Genomic DNA, 12,048 nt, shown 5'->3' with positions numbered 1-12,048 from the left:
CGTCACACGCCCCTCGCCGGCACCGCCCAGAACTCTCTGCGGCTGCGCACCGCGCGGGCCGCCACCATCTGCACAGAGCGAGGGGGGGAGGGAAGGCCGGAGGCGGAGAGTGTCCCGTGGTTATCAAGCAGAGAGGAAAGAAGGGCAGCAGGAGAGAGTATGAAGAAGCTTTCCAAAGGAGGAGTCTTTGAAATTAAACTTCTTAGTTGACATTCCCGCCTCTAAGGAGAGTTTGAGAATAGAGACTCCCCTCCCGAGCAGCATGGAGTTTCCACGGGGCGTGGCAAGTTGCAACCCATACTCCCACCGCCCCCTCGGTCTGGCTGTCCCAGCTCCTGAGTTGGCTCCTCGCCCCACCCGCTCACGGTCGTCATAAAGCCACGCCCTTCCCTCGCCCGCACAAAGCACCCGGATGGAGTCCCTCTTCCGGGGTCTCGGTCGGCCCCCGCGATAGGTCTGGCGGCAAGTCCGAGCTGAGCCAGCGGGCTGAGAGTTGGCGGAGGCGGGGGCGGAATGAGGGAGGGAAAGGGAAGTGTGATGGGAGGTCGGGGACGATCCCCGTTTCACCTCACTGTGCTTCACTTCTCACTACAGGGTCTGCGCGCAGGGTCTTGCAGCGAGAAGCTGACAACTCCTTTCCAGCTCCTGGAATGTCAGCCGCGCGCTGCGGAGAGTGTCTTCCACGGGTCCCACGTGGCTCCGTCCCCACCTCGCCACGTGCGCGGGCAGGGAGGGCGGTCCTCAGGCGCTGAGGAAGGTCACCGTTGGACGCCTTTGGAACGTGGCTGCTGTGACTTGGGAGAACGACAGTTGCACCTGCGGATCGTCCCGCGTTTCAGAATACAGTTTCTACTGGGATCCCCCAGGACCTGAGAGACCTAGTGCCCTATGTAGTTCACGGTCTTAGCAAAATAGGAAGAGGGTACTGTGGGACGTTTGCGGATGAATCAAGGGCGTTGAGGCCCATTTTTCAGAGCTCTGATGTGCTGATAACGCAGTTATAAGTCGGTAATCAGCAAAAGTCAATGCTCGACAGAAGTAAAGCTACACTCCTTTATGAACTCTACTCAGTATGATGAAATTTAGAAGTCCCTCGGATTACTGCCCTTCACTTGGGAAAATCAAAATAGAGTACCTGCAATACCCTTTTTTTTCACCCATGACCCAAAAGAATTATTTGTGAGCTACCATTCCATATAAATTCTTGTCCAGAACTGAAAGATGAAATTCCTGCTACTACTTCCCTGATTGATTTTCACAATCACATACTGATAATTGTAAATCATCACTATTGAAGATTTAGGGTAGTTTATGACATTTAGTTACCAAAAAAAGATATTAAAAAAATTAACACTGGTTCATGTCTTTTTTTCCCCTACGAAGAACATTTTTTGTTAAAGCATATTGTAAGTTAAGCTTTTTAAAATAATTTTTTTTTATTTATTTTGAGAGACAGAGCGAGCAGAGACAGAATCCCAAGCAGGCTCCATGCTGTCAGTGTGGAGCCCAACTTGCCGCTCAAACTCAAACTGGGAGATCAGGACCTGAGTTGAAATCGAGAGTCAGAGGCTTAACCAACTGAGCCACCCAGCCGCCCCAGCAGATTATAAATCCTTATCAGTACAAATACATACAGCTTACATTTGATTGTGAAGCCAACATTCAAAAGTAAAAATGAGATGGGATCTCATGTTGTTACCAAAGGTCAAGTGGCTGCAACTGGCAACAGGATGCTCTGCTCTCAAGTGAGCGGACAGACTCCCACACAGCTAATAAAACCAGATTCTCCACCCCCACAAATCTAAGAGACAAAACAAAACCCACCAAGACCCGCATGACAAACCAACACGGTAACCTGTGCTCCCATGGATGGATATGATGAGGTCACTGTCACCCTAGTGTTCAAACATAGAGGATTGACACAAAGAAACTGCAGCAGTCCATCGGGGCCAATACATATTCTCTACAAAGTGTATTTAGATTGATTCCATTAAAATAATGACATTAGGGGCACCTGGGTGGCTCAGTCAGTGGAGCGTCTGACATGGGCTCAGGTGATTATCTCCCGGTTTGTGGGTTCAAGCCCCGTGTCGGGCTCCCCACTAACAGTACGGAGCCTGCTTGGAATTCTCTCTCTGCCCCTCCCCTGCCCACTTTCTCTTTCTCTCTTTCTCAAAAATAAATAAACTTTGTAAAAATAATAAAAAACAAAACAAAATAACGACATTAGAATTTCACCCCAGGTTGAAACCCAGGACAACACTGCTCTTTCTTTTCTTTACAACCAGCACCTAGTGACTGTATTTGTCACTCGCATGTGTTGCTGCAATGTGCTACTTACCACGAATGATACCAAATAAGCCAGAGATCTCATCTGCGACTCCCAGCCTCCCTCTCCCCACTTTGACGGGCATCACTGATAAATCAATCAGATGTACAGCTTCTTACAGGTAACCCTTTTACCTTTGGCAAGATCACTTACATTCATACAACTTTTTAATATTGACAACTATTTAAAATATGTAAATGCATGAAAATAAGGATTTTGGCTTTTTTGATACAGATTTGTTTATTCTTACTCAAAGTGGAAGCTCAACTTTACACCTACAATATACCTAAAGATACACCTAAAATCTGCTGGACAACTGCTGATGTGACCTCCCGGGAATCCTGGCAGCATAGCCCGCCTATCTCTTGTCCCCAGCCCAAGCGCAGGCCACCACGTTCTTGGGCTCTGAGACAGGCCAGCACTGAGGGGCGGCAGGCAAATGGCATGAAAAACAAAGGGAGATGGTTTTGCTTCCCCTACTGTTTTATACTCCAGTAAATGTGCTTTGAATACAGACTCCTGTCCATATACTTCTGCCTCTCTGCTGTCCGAGATCTGTAAGGGACTGCAGGAGCAGGAGGTGGACAGAGGGCAACATTTCCTTGACTTCTTTAGCCTAACTGCAAGACAATTTTTCTCTAGAAATGTTCCTGCCCCTTTCTTTTCAAAAGCACCTTTCACAGAACCCTGTGCCTGGACATGCTCCTTGGGACCCTTGGGATTAGTGGAAAGTAAACTGACAGGGAAGGCAAAGTTCCCTTTGCTCCTTTGACCTCTGCCCCTGCCCTTGCCTAGGTACACACAACATACATAAGCCATACAGACTGCTTAAAGTTCAATTTCAAACATCTTCTGTAAGTCACTGGAGGAAGGGTTGGTGGGTGAGGGGTTAGTACGCTGCCTGGACTTGCTTCCTAATGCAGCCCACCGGGTTTCGGAAGGATGCACTGGACAGGTGCCTGCAGGAACCTCCGTGTGCTCATCTCATGAGGCCAACCCGCCATCGTCTACACCGCTGAAAGCTACAGAACCGTTGGGGTGCTGACCAGGAGGCTTAATGAAAGACTGGCAGTCTTGTAGGAAAGTAGGCTTGTCCCCTACTAAGGGAATGTCTGGGGCTTGACCGGGCTGGGAGGCTGATGGGGGTGGGCAGCCTGAGGGTGGCCCACAGTGTCATACACATTGGCTGCCATCAGGAGGGAGTGATGCCCATCACAGACACATGAGGTGCCAGATAGGGCATCCCATTGGCCACAGGATAGGACTGGGCAGGAACAAAGGCTGGCTGCAGGGGTGGGACCAGACCACTGGCACAGGCTGGGAGGTGAGGAATGAGTTCCCTTGGAAAGGCGGTGCTGGCTGGGTGATGGCAGTAGGTGCGGGAGGCTGGAGAACTGACCGCGGAAGGGCAGCTGAGCCCAGACACTCTTGAACCCCTCTTCTAACCAGCAGTCCGCCGCAGGGGGAGTGTGTCTGTGAGCAGCCTGGACGAGACCTGGAGAGGCAGCACCGGAAGACTGACCGCCTCCGGCCCCGAGTGTGTGGCTGCAATTCCCCCGTGAACAGCATCAGGGCCCAGGGCTCCAGGGCTGGCTTCATTGCTGTGGCCACGAGGGCGGTGCGGGCTGGCTGAACCGCAAGCCCACGGGAGGCCGAGTCAGGGCCACTCACTTGAAAGGCAGGAGATGGTGATGCTACCGCTGTCACCGGCGTGGTCACTGGGGCAGATGAGAAGGGACCCTCGCAGGACATGCTCCATGAGCACAGGGAGCTGATGCTGTCTGCTTCCCACCACTCCGGCCCTTTCTGGACACCTTGGGTCTGTTTCATGATTGCTCTCATTCTGCGTGCTCGGTGGCTGTTGTGACACGGAATGACCCTTCTGTTGTACAAGTGGTCTGACTAGCATCAAAAGTAGCAGTCACCCCACATTCCTTCTCCAGCTTCTGCTTCCTCTCCTTCATGCTCAATCTTGCACCCATGACCTTGACAGCCATGGAGCAATGACAGATCAGCGCCAAGCAGTGCCATCACGACATATGTCAGGGAAGCCTCTATCAAGTTCCTACCGGGGACACAGGAAGTAACTTTTTCTATTGTCTGGTCAACTATGAGGTCCTTAGTATTTTCTTTTCTTTTTTTTTAATTTTTAAAGTTTATTTGGAGAGAGACAGAGACAGTGTGTGTGGGAGGGCAGAGAGAGAGAGAGAGAGAGAGAGAATCTCAAGCAGGCTCTGCACTGTCAGCACAGAGCCTGATGCAGGGCTCGATCTCACAAACCATGAGATCATGACTGGAGTCGAAATCAAGAGTGGGTCGCTTAACCGACTGAGCCACCCAGGCACCCCTTAGTATTTTCATCCACAACTGGAGGTCCACCTGCTGAAACCCACAGGACTGCCTTCCAAAGAAGCCTTTGAAGAACTTCTTTCAGCTTTCAATCTTTTGACAGCATCTTCACAGCTGTGCCTTCCTCTGGACTCCTTAACTTCTATATGGCCAAGGTACTCAACCGGGAAGCTGCATTTTCCAGTACAAACCCCTTCTTCATCCGCCTGCCCCTGATGTGGACGACTGGCTTGTGGATCACAAACATCTTTCTTTCCCCTAAAACTTTGCTGTAGTCTGTTCATTTTAATTTTGACAACCCACTCTAGTCTTGGCTGTGTCCTTTACAAACTGTGTGACTTTGAACAAGTTTTGTAACTTCCCCAGGCCTCAGTTTCCTCATCTGTCTTCCAGAGGCGTCTGAAGATGGCCGGTACACCAATACTCCAATCGAGGGACGAGAAGTAAGATCTTGGGTCTCAACAGCAGCTGTGCTGGACGTCCACCCTGGAAGAAGCTGTGGAAGCCCCAAATCTGCCGCCGCCCCCAACCAAGTCCAGTGTCACTGCCTCTTCCTTGGCCACCGGTAGCCACCAAGTGCCACCACCTCCCCCATGACAACAGGCCCCTGTCTTCTTGATCTGCCCCTGATTTGTACCCTTGATCACTTCCATAGAAGAGTTTTTTAAATAACAGCTACAAGTATGATTGACTTAGCATAAATTCACCTATTTAGAGTGTGCAATTCGATGGTTTTTAGTATTTTCACAGAGTTGTCTAATCACAGTTTTAGGATGTTTTCGTCACCCAAATAAGAAACCCTGTGCCCATTAGCAGGTACTCCCCCTTATCATCTTCCTCAGTCTCAGGCAACCACTAATCTATCTTCTGTCTCTCCAGAGTTGCCTTCTCTTATGGTTCATATCAATGGAATCACACAATATGTGTCCTTTTGTGACTGGCTTCTAAGTATAATGGTTCATTCATGTTGTGTTGTATTATATCTCAGTACTTACTTCCTTTTTAATGCTGAATAATAGTTCACTGCGTATTTCATATTTTTTATTGATGTAAAATTGGTACACGGCATTATGTAAGGTTCAGGCGTACAACATTATAACTCGATATTTGTATACACTACAAAGAGTCTAGTTACTGCCCTTCACCATACAGCTGAGCTCTTTACCCATTTCGTCCAACCCCCAACCCCTTTCCCTTCTGGCAACCACCACTCCATTCTCTATATCTGTGAATTTGTTTTCGTTTTGTTGGTTCGTTCGTTCGGTTTTTTAGATTCCACCTAGAAGTGAAACCACACAGAATTTGTCCTCTTCCATCTGACTTACTTCACTTACCATAATACCCTCAAGGTCCTTTCATGTCGTTGCCAATGGCTAGATTTCATCCTTTGTTATGGCTGAGTAATGTTGCATCGTATGTATCTCCACATCTTCTGTATCCACTCGTCTACAGATGGACACTTGGGCTACTTCCATATCTTGGCTCCTGTAAACAATGCTGCAGTGAACGTAGGAGTACAGAGATCTTTTCAAATTAGTGTTTCATATTCTTCAGATAAATCATCTTCTGTTTTTTTTTTTGTTTTGTTTTGTTTTTTAAATTTTTTATTTTTTATTTTTGGGACAGAGAGAGACAGAGCATGAACGGGGGAGGGGCAGAGAGAGAGGGAGACACAGAATCAGAAACAGGCTCCAGGCTCTGAGCCATCAGCCCAGAGCCTGACGCGGGGCTCGAACTCACGGACCGCGAGATCGTGACCTGGCTGAAGTCGGACGCTTAACCGACTGCGCCACCCAGGCGCCCCAATCATCTTCTGTTTATCCACTCACCAGTTGATGGATATTTAAGGTTTTTTTCTGCTCTTTGGCTATGAATACTATTGCTATGAATATGAATATTTTGGCTATGAATAATATTGCTATGAGCATTTGTATACAAGCTTTTGTGCACACATGTGTTTCCCATTCTCTTTGGTGAGAAATGAATTCACCTGGCAGTGACGTTACTGGGGGGCAGATGTTAACTCTATCTTTAACCATCTGAGAAACTGCCAGACTATTTTCCGAAGTGATGGCACCGCTTGACATTCCCACCAGCAGTGTCTGGGGACCCCTTCTCCACATCCTTGTTGTTATCTCTCTTTCTGATTATAGTTACCCTGGTGCATGTGAAGGGGTATTTCACGGGGGTTTTGATTTACCATTCCCTGATGGTTAAGGGTGCTAAGCGTCCTTTCATGTGCTTTTGGTCATCTTTCTATTTTCTTTGTTGAAATTTCTACTCAGAGATTTTGCCCATTTTTTAGTTGGGTTGCATTTTTATTACTGAGGTGTATTAGATACATGATTTGCAAATATTTTCTCCCATCCTGTGAGCTGTCTTTTCTCTTTCTTGGTGCTGTTCCTTGAAACACAAACGTTTTAAAGTTTGATGCAGTTCACTTTATGTATTTTTTCTTTTGTTGTTGCTTGTGCTTTTGGTATCTTATCTAAGAAACCACTGAAAAGTTTTTACACTTACCCCAATCATCAATCCTGAAAAACTAGGATGGAGGAGATGTCAAGGTAAAAAATGCAGTTTTCCATTTCAGCTACTATGCCATAGAACTGGAGATTCTTGGTCACAGCTGAACAAATCCTATGACCCTGTGTGCAGGGGGTCCACGTCTGGTCTCAGTGAGATGAGCCAAGAAAATCAGCAGTGTGCTCTGGGGGAAGAAAACACTTCTAGCTCAATCTTCTCTGCAATTTGGAAGGGCTGTAAAATGGGAAGGATAATCAAAGGAAAGAAATCTTTAAAATGCCATGACCATAATGTTCTGATGAAATTCAGATAAAAGTCAGATAGGACTCAGTTAAAATTTAGCTTTAACTACAGGAAAACCACTCAATCACGTTAGAATTGGCTTCTTTGACTTAGGCTGCTTCAAACAATGGGATTTGTGGAATGATGATGGTGGGCATCTTGATTAAAAATATCTGCTTCAGTGGGGCGCCTGGGTGGCTCAATGGGTTGAGGGTCCGACTCTTGGCATCAGTTCAGGTCGTGATCTCAGCAGGGTCGTGAGATAGAGCCCTTCGCTGGTCTCTGCACTAAGCCTGAGATTCTCTCTCTCTCCTCTGCCCCTCTCTCCTGCTCATTCTCTAAAAATACATTTAAGAAGAAATTTTTTAATCTGCCTAATTTCCCCTTGGAGGGTTTAAATTGCATTAGAGGGTTAAATTTACATTAGATACATTGTAAAACATTTTCTTAGTTGAAAAGCAGGTGCCATCCCAGTTTACATTTTTAATAAAATGACACTTTTTGAAGATTCTGTGCCAGCCTCCTCCCCGAAGAAACAGAATCCAGGGGGCTCCAAGGCTAACCTCCTCCAAGCCAACTCCTGCACGTTCAGTCCAAGTTAGGAAATGATTACTCAAGTGAATGCTTACATTGCCTAAATATATGACAACAAGAAATCCAATAAAGTATTTAACAATTGTTTACTATTCTAAAAAGAACCAAAGAATTTCCCTTTAAGATATACATTGTCTACACACACATTCTTTTCTCTTAGAAAAATCTGGTTTTCTCAACAGCTCTCCTCGTATTTATGGTCAGCAAGCATGCTAGATTTTTCAGGAATTCTCAAATATTTTATTCCTTCATAGTGCTATTTAGTTTATCAGATATGGTCTTGACTGTTGGTCATATTTATTATATAAAAATTAATCAGCACAATGAACATCTACACAGGACAAGTTTATGCTTAGACAATCCAGGCCTGGAGAATTAGCTCTATAGTTTGATCGTATATGCAACAGCACCGCGAACCTGGTCTCCTAAATTCAACCATACAGGCTTATCATTTAAGGTATGTATGATAACATGGGATTTAATAATAAAATCTCACAGTCCAACAGGGATTATTCAAGGCACATACAGCCCTTCCGTCCACAATAGAGTCATACGGTCACTAAACAAACGTGATATAAATTTTTTTTTAACTTTTTAATTTATTTTTGCGACACAGAGAGAGACAGAGCATGAATGGGGTAGGGGCAGAGGGAGAGGGAGACACAGAATCTGAAGGAGGCTCCAGGCTCCGACCTGTCAGCACAGAGCCTGACGTGGGGCTTGAACCCACAAACTGTGAGGTCATGACCTGAGCCGAAGTCAGATGCTTAACTGACTGAGGCACGCAGGCGCCCCTAAACAAACATGATGTAAAAAGGAGAAAGAAACTATGTTTTGAGGTCTTCGCTGGGGTAGCAGTGAGTTGATGAATTTCTCCTCTAGTCCTGGCCTCATTTCATGGGGGCCCAAGCTGTGGAAGCCAGTACTCATTTGCTGACTGATAGTGGACTATTTATTTCCTGAAGGCCCAAGGGAAGCCATAGGCTCAGAAAATGAGATTTGGCCAGATAACCTGCATTGTCCCCAAGTTTGGAACATGGTTAAGAATCCAAGGACTATGCACGTGAATACTCACATGGCTCCATGGATTTTCTTCATTTTTTAGCCTTTTTTCATTCCCCACTCTCTTTCTTTCTAACTTTCCTTTTTTATTTTCTATTTCTCAGGCTTTATGCCTACCAGTACTATCCAAAAATCGTTTGTTTATATTTTGGGTTAATTTATTTGTTTATATTTTGGGTTAAATACATACAATCTGCTATGCAAACTAATCTGCTGATACCATTTGAGAAGGAATTTTTTACCCATTTTCTTTGCCTGTTGGTCTCAATATGCAAAAGAAAAAGCAAATGCCATCAGGAACACTTTTATTCAGTTTTCCTTGAAGCCTGCTTCCTATGGACTTTTGCCTCTTGACTATTCCTTAATTTCATTTCAAAGGTCTTTCTTGATTCCATATGTCACTCTTACAATTCCAAATGTTATTACTAACTGTTCCATTTAATGTATATATAAAGGTTATAGTAGTTAATTGGAAAAACCTGGCTTCTGAGACTTTTGCATCATCACTTAGAAATGAAATAATTAAGTACTATGAGCAGTTTGCTCCATTCATTCTACCCTAATCCTGCATACAAAGAACTTAGGGTAAACATGAGCAGTTACCCTATCAAGAAATACTGAAATATTAGGAGTTTCTTTTCCTTCCTTCTCAGAACACATTTCACCTGTATTCCACAAAGATTCAGTGTTAAAAAGGAAATGGGAGAGATCTATACATGTATAATAATTTCTTCCACAGGTAAGATAACCTTATCTATATTCACACAAGTATACTATAATTATGGAAGTCCACAAATTCTTTGTCCAGTAATAAAATAGTAAAACAATGTGCACGTGTCTGTAAAATCCCACAAGCAAATACATAGATGTGTAAGTGTACAGAGTACGAGGATATTTTTTCATTTGAATATTGCATTGATTATCTACTTCTGAATAGCAAATTACTCCCAAATTTAGTGTTAAAACAACAAATGTGGGGCGACTGGTGACTCAGTCAGTTAAGCATCAGACTCTTTTTTTTTTTTTTTAATTTTTTTTTTCAACGTTTTTTATTTATTTTTGGGACAGAGAGAGACAGAGCATGAACGGGGGAGGGGCAGAGAGAGAGGGAGACACAGAATCGGAAACAGGCTCCAGGCTCCGAGCCATCAGCCCAGAGCCCGACGTGGGGCTCGAACTCACGGACCGCGAGATCGTGACCTGGCTGAAGTCGGACGCTTAACCGACTGCGCCACCCAGGCGCCCCAAGCATCAGACTCTTGATCTCGGCTCAGGTCACAATCTCATGGTTCGAGTTGGAGCCCCACATTGGGCTCTGAGCTGACAGCGTGGAGCCTGCTTGGGACTCTCTCTCTCTCTCTCTCTCTCTCTCTCTCTCTGCCCCTCCCTCTCTCTCTCAAAATAAATAAACATTTAAAAAACTAAAATAAAAAAACAAATGTTTATTATCGTATAATTTCTTCTAAGTCAGGTCTCCAGGAGTGGCTTACCTGGGTGATTTGGGCTCAGAGCACTCATGTAGTTAACACCTTGGCTGAGGCTGCAATCATCTGAGGGCTTGACCCACATAACTGTTGTCAGGAGGCCTCGTTTTCTCACCATGTGGCTTCTCCCTAAGGCTTCAAGTGCCCTTGGAACATGGTAGTGGCTTCTCCCAGAGTGAGTGGTCTCAGAGAGAGGCAGATGGGAGTCACACGATCTTTAATGACCCAGACGTGGAAGTCACACTCCATTACTTCCACATTGGTTACATAAGTCAGCCCTGCTCAGTGTGGGAAGGAAGTGCACAGAGATGTGAATAGCCTTGTGTTCAGGGTTGGGGATCACCGCTGCCATCTTGGAAGCTAGCTAGCTAGGTAGTGTATCTTTTGTGTTGTGTACAAAACAGGAAGTAGCCATAAAAGGACACTTATCAAAGACTTTCAGTTCTATCAGAGTTAGGATACCCTAGGTCAGAGGTCAACAAGCTTTTTCTTAAAGAGTGATAGTAAATATTTTCAGCTGGCAGGCCATATGGTCTCTGTTGTAATTAGTCAATTCAGTTGTAGCATGAACGCAGACACAGACAACACAGAAACAAATGTCTTCCCTACGTTCCAGTAAAATTTTATCAAAACAGGCAACTGGCCCACAGGTGGTGGTTTGATGAGCCTGAACAGCAATCATGTATACTCAGTGGCTTAAACAACAAAGGTCTGTCTCTCACTCACACTCTTTCCACCACAGACCTGCACACAGACTGTTCACTACGTACTTTCAGGAATTCAGAATTACGGAGTATCACATGCTTCCATGATCACTCAGGCAGAAATCAGGAATATGGCAAATCCTTCACTGGCTTTTAAAGTTTCCACCTGAAAGTGACACCACATTCACTCTCATTTCTTTGGCCAAATCAAGTCACATGGCTACCCCTAACATCACTGGATCAAGGCAGGACAAAACTACCATGTGCCCAGAAGGGTAGGGAAGCAGATATACTTAGTGAACAGTGGTAATTACTACCAGAAGCACATTATTTCTTATTATTTGTTCTTTTTCTACCACTAGACCACTTTCCTTTTTAATTGAAGATGACATTGTTAGCAGTGTTACAGAAATTTAAATCTATAAATAATCTATTTTAATTTATTTTTAACTTGTTTATTATTTTTATTTTAGACAGAGAGAGCAAGCAGGGGAAAGAGGCAAAAGGAGGAGGGGGGAGAGAGAGAGAGAGACAGAGAGAGCGAGAATCCCAAACAGCCTTCATGCTCAGCATGGAGCCCAATGAAGGGTTTGATCCCACAAGGCTGGGACCATGACCTGAGCTAAAATCAAGTCAGATGCTCAGCCCACTAAGCCACCCAGGTGCCCCTAAAGTCTATTTTTAAATCACCTTTTGCTATTTTGCTTTTCCCAAACCCCTC

General features: G+C 45.1%; 1 long non-coding RNA gene and 1 pseudogene across 1 annotated transcript; one reads left to right on the top strand and one right to left on the bottom strand.

The window, feature by feature from the left end:
• The first annotated feature begins 90 nt into the window (after nucleotides 1–90).
• On the top strand, nucleotides 91–1,356 carry LOC109252720 (uncharacterized). The gene is made up of 2 exons (XR_002074144.2): nucleotides 91–454; nucleotides 595–1,356. It is a non-coding gene; the product is annotated as an uncharacterized LOC109252720 (long non-coding RNA).
• A 306-nt stretch (nucleotides 1,357–1,662) lies between these two features.
• Nucleotides 1,663–12,048, bottom strand: part of LOC109252723 (protein numb homolog) — a 53,324-nt pseudogene continuing 42,938 nt past the window's right edge.

The sequence above is a fragment of the Panthera pardus genome, unplaced genomic scaffold, assembly GCF_024362965.1.
Source record: "Panthera pardus isolate Hobbes unplaced genomic scaffold, ASM2436296v1 HiC_scaffold_17, whole genome shotgun sequence".
Lineage (NCBI taxonomy): Eukaryota > Metazoa > Chordata > Mammalia > Carnivora > Felidae > Panthera > Panthera pardus.
The sequence above is the reverse complement of the archived record's forward strand: the minus strand, read 5'-3'. Positions and strand labels throughout refer to the sequence as shown.